The sequence below is a fragment of the Amblyomma mixtum genome, chromosome 3 (genome assembly GCF_055824585.1).
Source record: "Amblyomma mixtum isolate Tamu chromosome 3, ASM5582458v1, whole genome shotgun sequence".
Lineage (NCBI taxonomy): Eukaryota > Metazoa > Arthropoda > Arachnida > Ixodida > Ixodidae > Amblyomma > Amblyomma mixtum.
In genome coordinates, this window is record NC_143014.1 from 93,884,816 (window position 1) to 93,901,755 (window position 16,940).

A 16,940-nucleotide genomic window follows, 5' to 3' on the forward strand; every position below is an offset into this window, starting at 1 on the left:
AATGCTACCACTGCCAAGCATGAGTCGCCTAACCCAGAAACTGAGAGAGAGAGACAATAATGGAAAGGCAGGGAGGTTGACTAGGCAACCCTACACGTGGGGAGGGGGATGAAGGGAGCAAACGAAACAGATAAAAGGAATGGAAGATCAGAGCACAGTAGGGAACGTGTCCGTGGAGGGGGGGGGGGGGGGGGGGAATCTGTGTCCTTTAGATATTTGAAGAGCGCATTGATGGCTTTCTTCTCAGACGGAGGCTCAGGCCAAGGCCTCAGGATGGCTTTCGTTAGGGTCGAATTGGGACAACTAGCGCGCTCCATTGCTCCGCTCGAGCAACACTGTCAGCTAAGCCGTTGCCAACAATTCCACAATTCCCTGGTAGCCACCCAAAATGATGCCGTGACCTTCTTCCAGTGCTTGATGTTGTATTTGTCTGATCTCTGCCACTAGTTGCTCATGGTCGTCATGGCGTGAGGCTGATTTGAGACGTAACAGGGCAAATTTCAAATCGCAGAACACAGCCCTCCTCTAAGTTGCTTGCTGACTTATGTAAATACATGTTAAATACGGCTGTATGTCATTCGTTGCTCAGCAGTGACCGTTCTATGACCACGGCACATCCTAAACTGCAGTGGGTGAGACCGAGCCATCCGTGTATACTTGGGAACGGTTATAGTATACTAAAGTGCCGAATGCTTGAAGACAAGCGACGATAGGTTAGATTTCTCCACAAACCTCGGTATATAGTCAGTCACACATGGGTAACGCAGACAACACAGCGGATAAAAGGTCGTGCCACCGAGGAGAACTGTGATCGAACATTGCCTTTGAAAATTCTGCGTGCGGTCTCTGTGCAAGGGAACTAGATGATGTTGAGGAATGCTGGATGCGCATTCGTAGCGTGTCGACGGCTATATACGTCGAAAGCGGGCGATTCTTGTCACTGCAATGGTTACAACTGAAGTGCACTTCAAGCAACTATGGCTTTAACAGTGTTGATGTGACGGCAATCCAAAATCACATGCAAGCCAAAACTTTATCAGGAAGCAGTAAGTACGCTAATTGGGAAAACCTAAAGCAAAAACGTGTGAAATGCTAGGGACACCTGTGTGCTGTGCGATATCACTGCGCGTTAAAGATCCTGACGTGGTCGAAATTAATACAATGTGGCGGGCCCATGCGGGTCCGACATGGTCAATGAGGGCTGGTGGCTGCCCGCAATAAACCCACATGGGTCCCCCGTGGTTGCAGTGCTGGCACAAAACGCTGGGGCTGCCCACTTCGTGCCCGAATGGGACCCTCGTCGGCTAGGCATGGGCTTAAACAGACTGGGCAGCCCACCTAGGTCCCACCGCAGATACACGCGGGCTAGGATGCGGGCTCTGTTATGGTGAAGCGCGGGCAACCCCAAAAGGGGCTGCCCGTACACCACCATGAGGGAGCCGCAGTGTTTTTGTGTGGGCAAAGAGCTAGTATTCCCGCCTTCAGCCTACATGGGTCACGCGTAGGAAATACAGGAGCTAAACTTTCACAGTGGCGAAGCGTTTCAGGCATGCAGTTTGGGCTGTCTTAGCAACACCGGCGAAGGTCCCGCGTGGGCTGGGCATGGGCACATTTTCCATTTCGACGTCTTCACCGCCTGCAGGTATTCTAAATCGGGTATGAAATGGGTAAGCATGGGCTGCGTGCAGTTCGTGTGCATAAAAGATGGGGCTACATGACGGTGAAGTGCGGGCACACCCAACAGGGGCTGCTCGTGCAGCGCCCTAACGGAGCCAATTGGGCTGTGTGTGGGCTAACACCAGTATTCCCGCCTGTAGCCGAAATTGGTCCTGCATAGAAAATATATGGGCTAGGCATGGGCACAATTGCCATTCCAACATCTTCCCCGCCTGTATCGTACATATCTGGTAGAAAAGGCCTAAGCGTAAGCTGTGCAGTAGCAAAACATAGTGTGTGCGGGCAAACGGCTAGTATACCGGGTGTCCCAGCTAAATGTAACCAAACTTTTAAAAAAGGCGAAGTGTCCTAGTCCAGTGAAACCACCTCAGGGTTGTTCAGTCGCGTGGCCTAGTCTTGAGTATTTTTTTCATTCTTGAAAGTTAATTGATTAGTTAAGTTTAATTAGCTAACTTTTTAATTATTAACTTGAGGAAGAAAGTGTCAATGCAAGAGTTTTAGACCACCTCGAAAAACCGCTAGTAGTGCGGTTTCCGTCAAGTTACGATTTACGTAGCTTCATTTATTGGCCTTAGAAGAAAGTTGTCACGTGACCAGCTGCTCGTTCACTTCTCTGTCCCAAAATGTGCACCCAAAGTAGAGGACTTCAGAAAAAATGGATTTTATTCTTTAAGGCGCGTCTTGGGACGTTGAAGTGGCACAGTTGTCATGTGAAAGCTTTTTCTTATTGTGCGAGTTATGGTTAAAGGCCGTTTTTTTTTTCTAAAATGAAAAAAAAACTACTTTACGTAAATATTACTTTGCTGCAAATGTCTCAGTAAGCTGTTTCTCAAAGCGATCTACAACTTTTCCATTGACACTTTGTTCCTCAAGTCAATAATTAAAAAGTTTGTTAATTAAGCTTAACTGATTAGTCAACCTTGAAGAACGAACAAAATACTGCAGACTAGGTCACGCGACTCTAAACAACCCTCATTTGGTTTGAGACGGCTAGGACACCCCGTGTTTTTTAAAAGCTTGGTTACATTTAGCTGGGACACCTGGTATATCCGCCAGCAGCCTTCGTAAATCCTGCGCAGATTACTCTGGGCTTCACAGTGCAGAAACATCATGCGCCATTAGCGAGTTGCCGGGCGAAACCTATCGACAGTCCCACGTACACTAGTTGTACACGGGAAGAGTTGACATTCTCGCATTTAGTCTGCCTGCATATCCTACATCAAAGGTAAAAGGGTTAAGCGTACCCAAATAGCAAGACCTTGCACGTTTCACTCTGACGAAGAGCTGCTCTTTGAACGTCGTAATAACAAAAGAACCCGCGTCTGAGATTTGTTGGTGCTTCTTTTGCGTTTATCGCATTGTATTTTTTTCTGGTGTGCTACGGTCGCCGCGGAGAAAGCTGCCAGGATAAGTTTTCTTGCTTGTTTCAATGCACTTCAATTACGCCAGCACTGCAAGCGCTTTCGTCGTCTCCATGCAACATGTGGCGCATGGAATTCATGACTGGTTGATGAACATAGCGAGCCTCCGGCGACTGCGCCAGAGGCTGCAAAAGGTTTGTTACTGTCGCGTTCATTGCAGCAGCTTTCTTAATGTCCGCTAGCAGCAGTCTGTAGCGACGCATCGATCAAGACACAAAATTCTTGGTTTTTGTGCAGGCATTCTTTGCGCGTCTTCTTCGTCAAGTGATCGCACATTGATAACGCAACTTGGCCAAGCGCCATCGCGAGCTGCCCCACCCTTCACCCTATCAGGAAGAGATACTAATCACAAATCGCCGAGAACATTTCTATCGACGAACAAGAAAAGGTTAGCTAGCGAAAAGGTACAGTGCTAGAGAGAACAAAATAAAAACAAACTCCTGTAGAAACGTCACATGAGTAACCTGTCTTTGCGCACTTTTTTTTTTGAACTGTAACAAGGTACCCATGTGGGCTAGTTGGTGTACATCAGACATAACTTCACGAGCGAAAGAACGAGACACGAGGAGAAGAAGAACACAGGACAACGCAAGTTTTTTTCTTTCCTCTCACCACCGCCTTCCCTGCTTTTCCTGGGTCCACTCTCAAAAAAAAAAAAAAAACCTGCTCAACCCTGGTTTTTCTGTCTGCCTTTGTTCCTTCCCCGAGTGCTCCTCTGTGTCTGTCCTGTCCCTCCCAGCCCCCTTCCCCGAAATAGCGCGGAGGCACTCACTCTACAGCCCACTACCGAACATTTTAAGCCGCCCTCCCGACCACACTCCCCGCGACGCTCCATGAAGTGGAGAGGGGGCTCCGATTCTACTTGTTCACTGTGTCCGGTCGCTGCGCGGTGACGTTATGCAGAAGTGCACCCCCGCCTTTCTTGCGTTTGTTTGGAACAGGTTTTTCTTTCCCGCGGTTGGGCTGAGTGTCAAGGGATGAAGGTAGCTGCGAAAACACGCTGGCACTCGCTAGTCCTCGTTGAATTTGTGTTATACAGTTTTTTGTGCCTTTCCTCGTGTTACTTGATCAATCCGCGATCGAAGATGGCATCGCCTTCCATGCGTCAACAGAAACTTTCTAATTGTTCAGTGTCTTTTTTGAACCAGCCAGTTGTAGATTGCTCAGCGTAGAGAGACAAAAACCGAAAAATTTTCTCTCAGTTACATACCGAAATTTCTTGTCCTTCATGGTAACAAGACTAAAATTAGTTTTGTGGTGTGTATTCTTTCTTTACACAGGCATATGGTGCATACGTGCGAGCACAAGCAGCGACGAGCGTCCTGAGGGGGAGCGGCTCAAGGCCCTGAACAAACATCACGCATCGCATCGATGCTGTGGAATGTGCCGTAAATAAAGGAGGATGACCAAGCAAGCATTGGAATCGTCCGAGCAACCTGTTTACACACCAACAATGTTACGACACACATTTGAAACACAATATTGATTCAAATACGAAAGGCGTGAGGTGCATTCACGATACTGAGCATTGCCAATCCTCAGGGCCAGGCGTCATGAGACGCCTGGCTTGTCCGTGCCTTCTCTTTCGTCCTGTCTTCTTTTGCGCGCATTATCTCTCTTTAAGTAATGTGACGTACACCTTCCGCTGCGTGGGATTCTCGGTAGCTTCTTTTCGTCTTTTTTTCCTTTTCTTATTTCTTAGCGATTACCAATACACAATCACTTTACCGATAAGGATCGTCGATTACAATCCCAATTATTGATTACCTATCATCAAACTTTATCTAGCTTACTGAGCACGGCATACTGCGCCACTTCTACACATACACACCATTTGTTCCAGTACACTGAAGCACCATAACACCCCTTTTCATTCCGTCTAATTTCTGACACGTAATTTGCATATTAATATTTGTCTGGCTCCGTGGTTACGGCTCTCGGCTGCTGACCCGAAAGACGCGGGTTCGATCCCGGCCGCAGCGGCCGAATTTCGATGAAGGCGAAATTCTAGAGGCCCGTGTACTGTACGATATCTTTGCACGTTAAAGAACCCCAGGTGGTCGAAATTTCCGAAGCCCTTCACTACATCGTCCCTCATAGCCTGAGTCGCTTTGGGACGTTAAGCCCCCATACACCACACCAATATTTTTTTTTTCACTACTGTCAGACCAGAACACATCCCAAACACAGGTTTCTAAGCCATACACCCGACCACGCGTTCAATGGGTGTCGCTCAAACACGCCTGAAGCAATGACCCTTCGTGGCCTACGGGAATAAAGAACAAACAAAAACCTTCGTGGCATACGCGTTACCTGCCCACCTGGCGCAGTGGGGCTATTTTCTTTCTCTATTTACAGGAATTGGGGGTTTTTTCCGACGGGCGGAGCCGGGATTTCACCTAAACGAGCTCCTTACGCTGTCGCTTAATACCTGCGACTGTCCAATATACTAGACCTTTCCCGGAATGCATCATAGCTCGCGTTTCTTGTTCAACGGGAAAAAGATAGCGCGCACCGAGGTGTCTCTAACAAGGAGAAGAAATTGGGCGGGGGAGCCATCACCCAAGGAAAACCGGTTGAGAAGCAAAAGTGGACTGTTTTGCCTGTGGATGAAGTCCAGATTGGGCTAATTAGTGTATATTCATAATGATGGTTCAACAGCGCGAACACACCAAGACCAAGAAAGAGAGAGGACACACACACCAGCGCTGAATTCAGCGCTGGTGTGTGTCCAGCCTCTTTCTTGGTCTATGTGTGTTTGCCTGTGGGCCGAACTTGGGCTAGCCCACGTTGGCCGGACTTGGGCTTGCCCATGTGGGCCGGACATGGGCTAGCCCGTGTGGGTCCCCGCTGCACTGCCGCCGAAGCTCCCCTGGAGGTCCCCTCTGAGAAGCCCATTACTGCCCCTGTGGGTCCCACAAAGGACCAAGGAAAGCCCTCTGTATCGTTTTTATGCATGCAGACCATAGGGATCCCCTGCTGGTCCTATGTAGCAAGCCCACTGGGCTGCCCCTGTGGGTCCCGCGCGATGCCGAGTTGCAAATCCCGCACATATCCCACATCGGGCCCCCATGGGCTGCCCGTGTGGGGCCCACGAGGGCCCGCAATTCCGAGCCCCGTTTGTGCTACTGGGGACGGCTACTATCTCTCTTCCTCCTTTCACCACGTCCTTCATCCCGTCCCTCAGGGCGCGATTACAGTTGCTGCGCCCTACATTTCCTCATGACCAGTCATTACTGATAACTATACAAGTGCAAGCGTAAAATCGATGGCTTCATTGATTACGGCGTAGTCGTGAGGAAATACCTAGCTGGTCGACCAATGCATGCTACTTTGTTCGTGTCTGTGTGCAAAAAGCGGATGCAGCCGGTGACCAGCTCTGCAGCCAAGAGCGCTGCACCTAATGTGTTTTGTCCAGTCTATAGTGCTTCAAATTGTGCAGCCTAACAAGTATAGAGCAGATGTCACAATTGTTAGAGATGGGGGGGGGGGGGGGGGAATAGCACGTCCATGTGGCAGACCATGGCGTGAAATGCAGCATGATGAACACTGCAGACACGATTGTGCATCCCCCGCCGCGGTGGCTCAGTGGTTATGGTGCTCGGCTACTGATCCGAAAGACGTGGGTTCGATCCCGTCCGCGGCGGTTGAATTTCTTTGGAGGAAAAATTCTAGAGGCCCGTGTACTGTGCGATGTCAGGTGGTCGAAATTTCCGGAGCCCTTCACTACGGCGTCCCTCAAAGCCTGAGTCGCTTTGGGACGTTAAACCGGAATAAACCAAACCTAAACCAAACGATTCTGCACCCATGTCTGCCTGATTGTAAGTAAACTGCACGTCTTGCAATCAGGATTGTTACCATCCCGAGTTGGATAGCGGCGGAGCAGGTGTACCTCAGGCAAGTTATCCTCGCAGCCGGCAAAGGCTGGCGACCACAGCGTCGCCGCTCCGCCACCAGTTCGCTTTCTCCGTGTTCACGGCGTTCAGCCTGGTTACTTCTGGCAAAGACGGTACCTTTCCTCATCTGTGACGTGGCACACATTATCAAGTGCATGACAAACCACTTTAAAGCACCAATACTGTCAATTACGCACACCTACCGCATTATATTTCACTAGCGACGAAACACAAGACGTCTTAGAAACGTCTTCAAACAGCTCCAAATGGCTAGACACACCTTGCGGTTGATCGAGGCATCTCATAGACGGTGGCAGCAAGTTTTCTTAGAAGTTGGTGAAAACTTTTATCGTACACAGGGAAGTTTGGGCACGTAAGTCCCTGGGCCTCCGCACGACCCCACCGAAATGTCTGCAGGTGGACGTTTCCTCGGAATCTTCTCTAAAACGGCTGCACTAAGACGTTTCCTTGGAAACGTTTCTGAATCACCTAAATCGAAACCACATCAATAAGACGTACGCGGCTGTGCATACGCTAAAAAGCAATTGGGAGAAGGTTTCCACCATGGATTAAAGATGGTGTAGATCACAGAAAGCGTTCTGAACCTTCACATTTGTATTCTAGCCATTGAATAAAACATATACAAGTACGGCACATAAACTCTTAGATGACTGCGTTACTACGATGCTTGTACGAGGTTTAGATGAGTAGACGCACCGGTGCAATGACCACTCTTTGTGTCTTACGAAGCCTGAAATCACGGTCCGCGTGAGTGCAGTTAAAGGCCGATTCACACGACGGACCGTTCGCCCGCGGCCCGCGCACTACGTGTGCATACGTCAGCACTTTGAGAGGCGCGCTGGATGCATGGATGGATGGCGGCCGACAGCGCGCCCCTCAAAGTGCTGACGTATGCACACGTAGTGCGCGGGCCGCGGGCGAACGGTCCGTCGTGTGAATCGGCCTTAACCCACCACTCGTAAGGCAGGACTTAGGCAGCATGCGGGTCCTGAAAGCAGACGGTAGTTACGCGAGTGATGAAATTTGCCTCATGTCGCGAACGCCTCTTCGTTCCAGCTCAGCCAGCCAGAGGCAGAGCTTTGCTGGCTAGGTGTCCGGCGTAGCCACGACAGCGGTGACAGCAAATCTCCCCCTGCAAGCAGCCAGCGCAGCTCTGCCAGCGCACCCTCATCTACATGACGAGTATAATATAGCTGCCAAGGCCAGCCGTAATTGAGTTTCCCGAGAAGACCCGGATGTCAGCTGAGTCAGTAACCTCATGTTTGACCGTCGTCAAAGGAGCAGTTTCCGTACCCCGCGTGGCCTTGCGCGTGGCCCTGAGCCTTGGACGTGTGGCCTTTCACTGCGGGCCACACGTGTGACCACCTGCAGACCGCGGGAACGCCACTCGCGGACCTTCCGGTGTCTGCGCGACGTAGGTGGCATCCCCCTCACCCTCAAGCTCAACACGTGACGGGGGCGTGTTTCCTGATGAGAGAGTGCTTGATGAGTGCGAAAGTGAACTTTTCAGGACACGCCTTTCTCGGCAGGCCCGGCCTCCATCTAGGGATGCCAGCTGGGGAAGGAAAACACTATAAAAGTAGGCATCGAGTACGGCCAAAAAGCTCCCTTTCACCGAGGCTCCCGTTTGCTAAGTTGCTGTTTACTTGTGCATAACCTAAATACTTGCATGAAGCTTTTTCCTTGTCGTTGTTGTTGTTGTTGTTATCCTCTAGATAATGGCGCGTACCCACTGCGGGGGATTGGCCAAGACACAGGCGGCAACTGATAGATGCACAAAATGTTAAACAAGAAAATAATGATGGGGAAAAATAAAATAATAATGATAATAATAGCAATAAGGAAATAAATGAAACAAACTTAGATGTGTAATTGAAATAAGCTAAACAAATACTGTGAGATCCGTGCCTTGTCCTCCGCGTAACCACGTCTCCGTCTTCCTCGTCCCCACCACGCTGCCCGATCCCGACAGCGCCGACCACTGGGGCGAATTCTTCCGTGCGTCCTGTTCCTGTACGCTGTAGCTGCATAGGGGAATGAAAGAATGGCAGTAATGGCTAATGGCAGTAAATCTCCTTGGTTTCGTTCGAACCAACATGGCAGGACTAGTTCCCGGAGCGCTAAGAGATGGCGCTGCGCATTTCGCATATATTCTATTGTCTTCATGCTTTCTGTGTTTATCCAGGCTGTTTGAATTTTGATTCTGTCAAGGGCTTCTACAGCGGGTGGCTTCTTGAGTTTATGGTGAGCCAGTGCACTGTGCACAAGTGCCACTGACAATCATGTCATGTGCATCTATGTTTTTAGATGGCTTATTTTTTTGCCTGTGCTGTCACCACCTGCCGTGACCTATAGTCTTACCTGCTTCTAACTCCTGGTTAGCCATTCCAGGCGCACATAACTGTGCTTTTGGTTCATCTAAGGTTTTTAACTTCTGCAGGCTGCTGAACATCGCTGAATTTGGCTTCCCAATGTGGCCTCCCAGTTGGCACCTTCCTTGCAAGAGAAGTGGTTTTGGGAACACCTGGTGAGCTGTTATCTACACCAGAGCAACTTCCTTATAAAAGCATTCAAAAACTCACCATTTTAATGTCAACCAAAGTGAACTTACCTCTTTAGTGGCAACTAACATTAATTTCCTGGTTGTTTTTTGTGTGTATGTGCATTCAATTCAATAAAGAATAACACAGCGACTAAGAAGCATGTTTTCTTTTCACACTTAGCACATGCATTCATGGCTCCTGACTACGGCCGTTCACCCTTCGTAATGTGGGTTGATTTTTGTCGTCATTGCAGATCAGCTTTGAGCTCAATTTTTAGCAGCCTCTTTCAGAAAAAAGACCTCTTTAACATCTCTAAAGGTTTAGTATAGACGATTTGTACAAGGTGTGTCAGCTAACTTTATACAAAGTTTAAATATACACCGTACCATGTAGGTGCAGCCAAATTCAACATGTTGACCACTCTATGTAGTAAGTCAGAGCGTTTTTTTTTTATTTTCTATAATAGGTGCAGCCAAATCCAACATGTTGGCAACTGTATGTAATAAGTCAGAGCATTTTTCTATTTTGTTCTTCAACAGAACAAATAAATAAATTGAAAAAAGTTAGCTGCTGCGTTTCAGGCCTGCCGACCTCTCCACCTTTTCCTCTCATTAAAATTCCTTTCTCTCTCTCTAGTCAGTTTTTATTTTACTGTGTGCTTTAGATGAGTTTTTCCCGCGTTGAACAAAGCCACGTGACTATAGCGCGAGGTGCCCACGACAGTCCAGTGCACAATGTGGCAGCGCCCAGGGAGCACTTATTGCAAAGATCTTATTTAGCTGCGTTCCTAGACGACGGATGGCGGATCACGACCGCATGGCGTCTCGCATCTGGCGTCTTTGCGTTCTGACGCATTGCTTTGCTTCTGAAGCTGGTGATTTTTATCCGGCCCGACAAACGATCCGCCCTAAAGATGCCTTGGAACACTGCTCAGTCTTTCGTCTAGTGTATGCCCTTTGAAACAGCAGCTGAAGGGTAAAGTGCATCGCAACACAGCACGCGTTACTCATCGCATAAAAATGAAAAGACTGAACTAGGAAAATACATCCTTATCTTCGAGAATGAAAGGCAGAGGCGAGGAAATCAAATCCACAGTCGACCAAGGCCACTACGATGGCGTCGAGAAGGGGTCAAAACCTCTCTTGCCAGAATCTGGCGCACGGATTTAAGATTACGGGGGAGAGGGAGCCAACAGGGAGGTATTAGAACGCGTGTTCGCTGGCACAGAGCTTGTAATTCGGATACATGTACATTATGCGGATCGTTAGCACCGCCGCGAATCTAGTGTATAAGCACATCTCATGGCTACTTTTGCAGAGCTGATGATTGGATTGTGCACGTTGGAATGTACGCCGAACAGCCTCAAGCTGTTCCAAGGGCAGCGAGGTAGTAGTCGATGTATATGTGAGCTTCCGTACTTACTCGAACGTTACAAGAATTTTTTTGCCGAAAATTGAAGTGAAAAGACCTTGCAATCGAATATTACGCGGAGACAAAAGCACACTATGCCATATATCATCTCTAATGTATTGGTTGATGCGTCGTGCAGGTCGGCTCACAACTTCGGGAAACGGAAAAAGAAATGCCGCATTGGTCGACCAACGGAAGCTCTGAGCCACAAACACCGATCAACTCATATCGAAACAGCGGCCGAGCAGTCAGAATCTCCTCGCCGGAGACAGCGCACTTTAGGTACCGAGGGCGGAATCAGCGCACAGTCCTGAGGAAATACGATGGAGTACGCACGACTTGCAGGAATCGTAAAGGCCTACGTTTCGTTCTGTGAAAGTTCGTCAGACTCTCTCAACGTTCACAGCGCCGCCTATGCCACGTGCTAATGGCAGTGATCTGCTTCGGGTGCACACACTGCTTGGCGCTGCTATTAGTGCGAAAACTCTATTCCAGGCGAACCAACCCCCAGCAAGAAGTTTGTCTTCCGCACTGTCTCGTCCAACCCTCGGGTGAGCTCGGGTTAGCTCGGAGGAACGTCGCGCAAGCTGCAACCATTGGGAGGAAGCTCGGGTAAGTTCGGATGAGCGTCGCGCCAGCTGTACCCAGTAGGAGGCAGGTGGTCGTTAAATCAATGATTGGTCGCGAGAGGTTGCTTAAGCAGAGCAACATATGGGTAGCGCAATCCCTACCGGTGGATGTGATAGAAACAGCCACCCAACTGCCAGTGCAGTGGAGCATCGCCGAACCGCTGCGCTGGGTACGAGGGCTCGCCACTATCTATGAATGTTAAGTAGAGAATGACCAATTCTGCATATATGGACATGCAAGGGCGTCCGCAGAATTTTTTGCAGGGGGGGGGGCCCCATTGGCTGTTGGCGCCGGAGGGGGGGGGGGGGGTTATGTTCGTAGCAAAAAGGCACTATTTGCGGAGTAAATTTATTTATTTATAAATAAATAAAATAAATAAGTAAAATACACACATGAAAGAAAAATTACAAAGAGCAAATTAAAGCGTGGCTAGGAGAGATACATTGGAGTTTATCAACGAAGAAACAATTAAAATTAATAAAAATGCAAAAAGATACTATCACTTCGTGGAGAAGAGTGCTCAGTCTTGCTGCATACGGGTTCTCGACACACCCGGATTGATGACCAGCACACAGCACAATATGTTCACAAACACGCAACGACAGTCAGTAAACAGCAACTGTAGACGCCTCGGATTTTTCTGGGCGAATTGCGTGATGACACGGGTGATAAATTCATTCCTGTGCTTCATTACACGCTCTCGGTGCACACTCATCATACAAAGGCCGTCCAGTCTGTCGTTTGTCATCGTTGAGCGTAGCCACGTTTTCACTCTCCTCATTGTACTGAAGGAGCGTTCGACCGTACAGGTAGCAACTGGCAAAGCCAGAGCCACCTCAATGGCTTTTGCAACACCAGGGAAGAATGTCTTGGCCTGATGTAGAAGCTCGCAGTAAGTTATTTCTGATGGGTCCCCAGTTTTGTTGCACCACATCTCGTACCAAGAGATGGCCTCTTCCTTGAAGTTGTCGATGCCGTAAAAGCACTGGAGTTCTTCGGCGAGAACAGCGAACTCAACACGGCTCAAGTGCTTCATTTTTGATGGATGCAGCTGGAGAAGTTTGAAGCTCCTCTCATTGCTTTCAGAAAAGCGCCGAGCTAAAGAAGCAGTGAGGGAGTCCAAGTACGGCACATATATTGCCACACGGTAGTATTCCTCCGGCGACTGAATCCCGTAGTTGTCTCGGTGGGCCTGACGAGAGACTTGTCTTGGCACAGATATCACCACATTTAAGTGATTGGCTACCTCCCTTGCTGCATTCATGATGTTAGGGAACTCCTCTACAGCGTTCGTCCGGTGGCCGCGAAAAATACGTTGCAGCTCAGTGATGTGGCCATGCACAGAATGGAAGTCCATGGATACACCTTGCAGAATGTTCGTAACTGGTTCGAGCCGAGCGCTGTACTTCGCTACAATATGCAAGCAGACGATGAAAGATGAGCTTGTTGTTGCGCAGTAGAGGATGTGAGCTCGTTGTCTAGTTGCAGCGTTCGAGCATGATTCCGTGGACGCGAGCTCCTCGAGTGCTTCGACTATGGCCACGTAATGCTGAGAGAAGATCCTAATAGACTTATATTTTGCAGACCATCTTGTCTCACACAGCATCGGAATGTTCGGCACCAATTTTCTCCGGAGTACGCTCTCGCGGAAGAAGTTTATGGTTTGTTTGATTATGCCAATTGTGTTTCGAATTTCAGAGACGTCGTTCAGATCGTTGATGACGAGATTTAGTTTGTGACTTGCACAGTGGAAAAATAGTGCCTTCGGGAACTGTTTTTGTATAATTTTGTTCACTCCAGCTTCTTTTCCAGCCATTGTAGAGCATCCATCGTACCCCTGTCCAACGAGGTTCGAAAGAATCAGCCCTACATTCGTCAAAAACTTCAAGATTGCCGCGGCGATGCAAGCAGAGTTTAATTGCTCCAGCTCTACAAATCCCAAAAACTGCTCTCGAACGCACACTTCGGCTCCCGCCTTGTCAATAAAGCGAACGCCTATAGACATCTGCTCTTTTCCTGAAATATCTGCAGTTTCGTCAGCAAGAACGGAAAAAGCAAACGCTTTGTTAGCTTCGGTAACTATCTGCTCTTTCAGGATGTCGCCACAGATTGTGATGATCTCGTTCTGGACGCGGACAGAAGTGTACTTGGCATTGCCAGCAGAAGAAGCGAAGTGCTCCTGAAGTAGAGTATCTCCAGCTTCTACACGAAAGTCAAGCAGATCATTGAAGACTCCACTATCGGACTGCTTGCCGCGAATTGGCAAGTCATGCGTCGCGCAAAAGACAATGGTGGAAACTATTGGAAATAGTTTCTCACGGTTCCTTTCAACTTGCGCGTGCAGTGCTCTGTTCAGCTGCTCTACAACGGGTAGCTGCTTGCCTTTCATCACATCCATAAAGTTCTGTGAGGCCGTCATTGCCTCCTGGTGCCATTGGGATTTTACGTGATCCCTGCACGCCTCGTGCATTTTTCTGTAGTTACTGAAAGCGCGCACGATAAAACTTCCTTGAGTACCCCGGTGAACACGTGGAGGAAAAATGACGCAAAAACGACAAATAGCGCCTTTCGCTGTCGCTGAGTACGCAAGCCAGGGGGCGTAATCTCCCAGCCATTGATGTCGAAAAGGCCTCTTTCCAGGTGTTACATCCTTCTTAAAATCGTATGTAACATTTGGCGACCATGGCTTAGTAAGAAGACGTAACTTCAAAAAGTCCGGTATGCCAGTGAGTTTAGCTTTGCCTAGAAACTCTCCTAAGTCATATTCTTGAGGCAAGTTATTTGTTTTCTTGATGTTGTCTCCGGACTTCGATCCCAAGCAAGGAGAAAGGGAATCGTCTCGGCTTACTGCGTGACCGGAGCTCGCTGGTGAAGTTCCTTCCATGGAGACGACGACGTCGGCTACTGTCCGGTGATGAAAGGTTGCATCGCTCTGGTCAAATCCGGACTTAAATCCCAAGAAAGGAGAAATGGAATCATCTCGGCCTGCTGCATTACCTGAACTCACTGTTGACAGAGTCCCTTCCATGGAGTCGACGACATCAGCTACTGTCCGGTGATAAAAGCTTGCATCACTCTGTTCAAATGCTACACCGTTGTCACATATCACACCAGAATCTGCAGGGGCGCATTTGGATAACGCTTCGTCAGACAACCGCTGACGCTTGAAGAAGCGCCGAATGTCCATCATTCGGAACCGCGCGAGACAAAGCTGGCTATGGAGTTCTTCGGGGTTGGTAGTGTTAAAAATATATACACATTGATTGAAAAAACGGTTGAATGCGTACGTTGAAAACAAAAAATGACTATATATACAACGAAAACTTATTTACAAGATAAATGCACGCTCGCAGCTTCATACACCTCGCTCCATCTTGCTCGCGCAACCGCACAGTCGAGTATTTGCACACACACTACTCGCCGCTCGTCGTTTTCTCGTCCGCTGTCTTGATTGTTCTCAGCTTCGTTGACAACCGGCCACTAAAAATACCGAAGCACAAACACAGAGGCGCGCACACATGCAAGGGCCTACTTGCCGCAGTATATCCCCGAATACGCACTTTGGGGGTGAAAGGAACGCCTCGTGACTTCCGAGGGGAAGGGACACTCGCCACTCCGGTCGGAAAATTTGTTTTGTGTGTTTTTATGGGGTTCAGAGCCCCAAAACGACTCAGGCTATGAGGGACGGAGTAGTACAGAGTTCCGGATAATGTTGACCACCTGGGTCTCTTTACCATGCACTGACATCGCACAGTACATGGGCGCTGTTGGGATTTGAGGCCCAGCCAGAGGTGACAGGCGAGCCAGGCGAGCCAGGCAGGCGCCATCGGGCTGCCTTGACCAAAGGCGCTGGTTTCCGGAGAAGATGCAAGGAACGCTGGTGTGGGGGCGCCTCTGGAGACTGCGTCGCCGTGAACAAAAGCAACTGCTAATCCCCTTTGCCGAAGATTCTGAAAGCGGCGCTTCTACCGAACTGCGCTCTCCCGTGGATCGGAGGAGACAGCGAGCGGCGGCGGCGCCAACTCATCGCCTGCTTGCCCTTGAGCAGCCCGACAAAGCGGGGGTGGACACGGCTGATTTGTCCCTCCCTCCTGAAGAATTCATCGGTGGCCGGAATGTGCACTGTCTGCCTCCGTGTGGCTATCTCTCTAGAGATCAAAGAAACAGGCACCCATCTCAAGACGCCTCGAAACATATGCTCGCCGGTGCCGCTGTATGTCTGCAACGACGCGTCCCCGGACGCGGCACTTCGCAGATGTGACCCAAAGCTGGAAGCGGGGCCGCTTTTACTCTTTTTGCTGAGCGCACCGCCGCCCCTGGTGTGCGGCCATCACTCACGGTTAGAGTGAGTGATTTTCCAGGGGGGTGCAGCCGCCCCCCCTTGCCCCCCCCCCTCCGGACGCCCATGTGGACATGTGCACTCGGTTTAATTATGTTAAAGCCCTACCACTTTTTTGGACGCGAAAAGGTACTCTCGCTACTTTCCTCGCTATCGCTATCTGGCGCACTTTTCGGCGACGTAAACTCGTGCTATTTTCTGACGGCTCAGCGCAAGACGACTCGTTTAAATGTTGCCGAACACGGCGACCGTCGTTCGGGAGGCATGACTTGGCGCTCGGTTGAGCAAGGTGAGGGATTATGAGAAGTTTATTTTTTGGTGCGAAAGCAATAGTTCACTAGCAATCCTGAAAAATCCGATGTTTGTCTGAAGCCTCTCAGATACCTGCAGAAATAAAATAAATACTTGCCGCGACTGGGATTCGAACCCGCGGCGGCGCGAACAGACCAGCTTCGCTGGCCACTGCACGAGAGCGATATGCTATCACCGCAATTTTTTTTCTTTATTGCATGGAAATAGTTCCGAAAAGAAAACTCTAAGCATGCTTACGCCACAAAACACCAGGCCACCATATACCCCTGCATGACCCCACCTTCCAAAACATCAAAAGTCTGGGAGGCACACACATGCATCCGGATAGGGGAGCCAGCTAGGCGGCTCTTGCATGCAGGGCAGCACATACTCACCGCACCAAAGCGCATTGTTCACGAAACATAGATTTCTACGACCGTGGTGATTCGGCGTGGCGGTCCATCTTGCGGCTCTTCCAGAGACTAAATAGTCCCAGCAAGATAAATAGATCATATGGCACAAAACAGTTTTTCTCCACAGGCAAAAACGGATACTGTAGGGTGTGCTGTCAATGTTCTTCTTATTTGTTCGTTGTAATACGTCCCAGGAGAACACAACATCACTGCACAGAATAAAACAATGGTTAATTGTCTCTGGTGTACTGCACAGGCGGCAATTCACCGTCCATGGTGCAAGCATCTACCTAGCATGA

The 16,940-nt window shown here is 49.3% G+C and overlaps 1 long non-coding RNA gene and 1 pseudogene across 2 annotated transcripts in view; both read left to right on the forward strand.

The window, feature by feature from the left end:
• The window catches only part of LOC149350982 (uncharacterized), a 52,554-nt pseudogene extending 35,614 nt beyond the window's left edge, over positions 1–16,940 (forward strand). The window contains exons 2-4 of the transcript XR_016289324.1: positions 9,456–9,542; positions 11,108–11,296; positions 16,836–16,940. The product of XR_016289324.1 is annotated as an uncharacterized LOC149350982 (transcript). The remainder of the gene's footprint in view (positions 1–9,455; positions 9,543–11,107; positions 11,297–16,835) is intronic.
• On the forward strand, positions 2,676–4,515 carry LOC149350983 (uncharacterized). Its single transcript, XR_016290480.1, has 2 exons — positions 2,676–3,232; positions 4,379–4,515. It is a non-coding gene; the product is annotated as an uncharacterized LOC149350983 (long non-coding RNA).